The 4,867-nt window shown below is 30.5% G+C and overlaps 1 long non-coding RNA gene across 1 annotated transcript; it reads right to left on the minus strand.

Annotated features, from left to right (window-relative positions):
- Positions 1–3,545: 3,545 nt before the first annotated feature.
- LOC108475490 (uncharacterized) lies at positions 3,546–4,556 on the minus strand. The gene is made up of 2 exons (XR_001869980.2): positions 4,219–4,556; positions 3,546–3,833 (listed from the first exon to the last, which is right to left on the minus strand). It is a non-coding gene; the product is annotated as an uncharacterized LOC108475490 (long non-coding RNA).
- Between the last annotated feature and the right edge of the window lie 311 nt (positions 4,557–4,867).

A 4,867-nucleotide genomic window follows, 5' to 3' on the forward strand; every position in this document is an offset into this window, starting at 1 on the left:
ATAAAACACTTTGGTTGACTAAAACAATAATTTTGGCCTACGAAATTTAAGAAAACGAGTTCGAGATTCGGTTACGTACAAGGAAAGATTAGCACCCTCGTAACGCCCAAAATTGGTACATAATTGATTAATTAATGTCTTAATATCGAAAATTGAAAAGATTTAAAATAAATTTTGAAATACGATCCCTTTTTATGAATGTTTGGATAACTTGAAGTGGATATTAAGATTCTCTTGTTTCGAAGAAATAAAAAATCACATCCAGCACGTAGGACACAACATTTCAAACCTTCGATACAAAAATCATCTCGTGATTTCCAAAACTTATACATTGAAATTTTAAAAGGTTATTCGGTTATTTGGGTCAAGCGAAACAAATCGAAACCCAGCACGTAGGGCACAATCTTTCGAATCTCCAAAAAAATGGAATATTGCCTTTATTTGAAATTTTAAATGGTTGTTCGGTTATTCGGTTATTTGGGTCAAACGAAAAAATAGAAACCCAATATGTAGGGCACAATCTTTCGAATCCCCAAAAAACGGAATATTACCTTTTATGTTTAAAAATTCTTTTTTATGTATCGGGTAAAAGCTGTGGTATGATTTTATTATGTTATGCGAAATGAAATTGTAATACTAGCATGCATACTAAAAAACGTAATAAACGCAACAACATGAATAACTACAATGAGTGCAAAATGATTGATAAAATAAATGGTAATGAAAACCATATGTAAATAAACAAAATTATTTAATAAAACAAAGGGAGACTCGAATGATAACAATAAAAAATAAGTAAAGAAAATGGTGAAAATATTAAATAAAACAAACAAATAAAAACGATAGCAAGAATAATGATGATAAAATAGGAAATAATAATACTAGCACATTAATAATAATGTTACGTAGATGATAATAATAATAATAATAATAATAATAATAATAGTACATTAATAAAGATAAAAGTAATAATAATAAAGATGAAAGAAAATGGTGATATGAAAATAGGTGAAATGCATACACATGAAGTTAAATTTAAGTGTTTGAAAACGAAAGAATGAAAAATAAATAAATTAGTATAGGCAAATATAAAATTAAGTAAAATGAACATAAAATATTAATGACAATAATAATAGTAAAAATAATAAAAATAAATAATATAAAGTTTGAAGGTATAAAAGATATACACAAATAGATGATAAAAATGATAATAATAAGGGTAAAAATAAAAATAAAACCAACCTATAAAAATAATAATGAATAAATGAATAAACAAACAAATAAATATTAAATATTAACTAAATTAGTTTAATAGTATAATCATAATAACATTAATAAAATAAATAATCTAGCACTAATAATAATGAAGATATAAATAGAATGAGTAATTTATGAAAGAAAATAATAAAAATGAATGGATGATGAATGAATAAATAATAAAACAATAATAGATAATAAAATAGTAATAACAAAAGTAAATGAAAATTGAAAAGAAATAAAGGAATTATGATATGATTCCAATAATATAAACGAGTAATGTACATTAATAAATAAATGAACGAGTAAGACCAGAGAACAATGAATATATATGAACCAATAAATAGATGCATGAATAAATAAACAAACAAAAAGGACTTAATCAAAATTCAATCAGAGATTTGGGATAAAATTATGAATGAAAACAAGAGAAAGGGTTAAATCGAAATCAAAACAGAATTAAAAGGCACAAAATGGAATGAAAATAAAATGTTAAGCCCAAATTGTGACGCGCGGATGAGATGGGGGACCAGGTGGGTAATAAATCCATCCCCCAAAACACGCATTTTCATCAGGGACCAGAATGAAATAGTAAAGAAAACACAGGGGTGAATTCAGAAAATAAAAAAAAGACCGAGATAAGGACCACATTAATAACCACCTCAAAAGCGGAGGGACTGAGGGCCAAAATAGACCCTCAGTCCAAAAGCACGCGGATTCTAGGCGAGTTTCGAGTCGAATCCCAGGCATGATACCTAAACAGCGTCGTTTTAAGACCAGAATTAGGGTATAGAAACGATACTATTTCAAGCCATATAAATCCAAATTTTTTTTAAAAAAATTCATTTAATCCATGCTCTTAAAAAAAAATTTGCTTTCCCCATTTCTCTTTGAAAAAGGTCTGAGATTGGCTACAAGGGGTTCAATGGCTCACCGCCGTGGCCTCGTCGTGGCTCCGCCGTGAACGGCGGTTAAGGGCGCACAGATCCGGCTCCCTTTTAGGCCCTTTCCAAACCTTTTCCCCTTAAAAAAATCTAAAAGAAAACTAGATCTAGGGGGTTTAAAACGGTATTAAGAGAGAAAGATGTAAGTCATGGAAAAAATGCCTTCATTTTCGTGGCTTCTCCGACCTTCGTCAGAACTCGAACGGGTTTCATGAAGTTCAGGCTACTGGAGACCCATTCAACGACAGATGACGCGCCAAGGTAGGATTTTTATTGTTATTATTGCCTTTTTTTGTACATCTAAAAACAAAGAAATAAATGAAAACAAAATGCACCTTTTTTACTTTGAATCTAATTCTTGTATTGCTATTGAAAGTGTTCGTGAAAATTTCATTTTTTGTTCCTCTGGCTATATAGCCGAATACACATTTGATTTAATATTATTTCTATTGCCTATGCCTTTGTTGTTTCCTTTCTTTGTTTCTGCTCTGTTTTCGCCTTTTGCTCTGTTGTCTTGCTTTGTTTCCCTTTTTTGTTTTCTTTTGCAGGCGCACAAGGGGTCAACGAGGCTGTAGACTGTCATTTCGGTGAAACAGAGGCTGAACCTTGGGCGCCGTGCGTGCCAAGGGCGCACATGGAGGCGCAACACCCTAAGCTACTAGGATTTTTTGTTGTTTTATGTTTTGGGCTATTTTTCTAGGCTAGGTTTTAAGTTTGAGCTTGTATTTTGCTTGGTCCTTTTAATGAAATGGACTGTTTTTTTTTTTTTTTATTTTGGTTTCTGATGGGTCCTGGCAATTTTGGCCCATTACACTCTCCTTTACTTAACTCTTTTGTATGTCGCATGTTTCTTTTATTTGTCTTCAACTGTCATTTTACTTATGATTGAATTTTTATAACTAAAATTTTATTTTCCATTAAATTTTACCTTTCAAGTTTAATTTAATAAATTTTTATAATTTAATACTTAAAGATAATAAATTAATATGATATCGAAAATTAATAAAATAGTTATTTATAAAAAACTTAATCTTTTTTAATTTTTATTTTTCAACTTTTTCTTTTATTAAATAAAAATTATATTTTAATATATTATAAATTAATTTATTATTATCCATTAAAATAAAATATTTGAAATAATATTTTCTTGTCAAGTTTTATTTTTCAAATCATAAAAATCAGTATTATTTGGTAATTTTAATTAAAATCAAGATTAAAGGTCAAATTTAGTATAATTCAAATTTTAGTGGTAAAATTCTACCACATAAAATTAATGTGATAAATTTAATAATATTCTCAAAGTATAATGATAAATTTCAATGTTAAGCAATAGTACATTGACAATTTTACATGTTAACCCAAATTATTTTGTTGACTTAATTTTATTAAACACATAATTTTCCTTTCAATTTTGTAAACGGGCCAATTTGCTCGGGTCCACCAAAATACAAAATAAACAAAAATTAAACCCAAACCCAACAACATAACCCAAGACCCAAACAAGCCCAATAACTAAACCTAGACCCAAATTACAAGCCCGATAGCCTTCGCATCGTACAACCGCCTCCAACGCCTCCGTACGCCCCACGTTGAATGCCACATATCCCCACAGCTAGCCCCGTACCTCCGTACCTGTACACCAAACACAAGAAGACAACAGACGCAAGAAAATAGCAGAAAAATTGTATCTTTTTTCTTTTCTTCTCTCGACTATAAAGCCTAAAGAGAATCACCTGTATTTTTTTTTACACGGACACGGAACAGGGAAAAAGGAATAAAAAATATTAAAGGTGATCTCAAGTTTTTTTTTTCTTCTTTTTCGATCTATTTTTTGGTTGGCTCGATTTCTTTTTAGTATATGAATCGACACCAATGAAAGCCCAAACATCTCGGAAATGAAGAGACTCGGGCGAGGGTCAAATGTTTTCTTTGATTTTTTTTGCTTGGTTTTCGAAAGAGTAAAGTACGATTTGAAGCTTTTTAAAAAAAAAAGAGGGAAGGAGAAGAAGTGGCTTACTGGATCTCCATGGTTGTGACTTTCGCGGGCAAAGATCTAGCCGTTAATCGTACGTCGTCGGCCACTAATCGAAATACTGGCTCGTCGGCTGTAAGCCAAATGAAACCCTATCAATTGGGGGTTAATGGTTGCTGCTGTTTTTTTTTTAAAAAAGAAAGAGATTAAAAGTAGGTTATGTTTAAAAGATAATTGTTGAAAATGTTTGTTTAAAGGTATAATAAAAAAACAGCACCGTTCAAGGGAATAGAAATCCGCGCTTTGACCCGATTAATAGTCCAGATCCGCGCCCTTTTGTTTAGAATGGAAAATTTTCACGTCTGATCCTTCTCCTTTGCACCGCTTTATGATTAACTCCCATTTGCGTCTGATTTGCTTTGTTTTCTTTTGAATTTTTCCCAAAATTTAAGCGCTTTTGCATTTTAGACAGCATGTCAATGCAGTGTTTCGGGATGGGGGAAATTATCAGCTTTGGTCCCTGTGAATTCGCGCGTGTTGTGTATGGGTCCTTATTTTAATATTAGTAGTTTGTTTTATTTATAAATTAACCCTATTACTTTAAATTCATTTTAATTTAGTTTTCTATCAACACCATGCATTGTTTTTCTTGATAATTTTTATTTGTTTTTTTATTTGTTGATTTAACAGTAAT

This window comes from Gossypium arboreum, chromosome 3 (genome assembly GCF_025698485.1).
Source record: "Gossypium arboreum isolate Shixiya-1 chromosome 3, ASM2569848v2, whole genome shotgun sequence".
Taxonomy (NCBI): Eukaryota; Viridiplantae; Streptophyta; class Magnoliopsida; order Malvales; family Malvaceae; genus Gossypium; species Gossypium arboreum.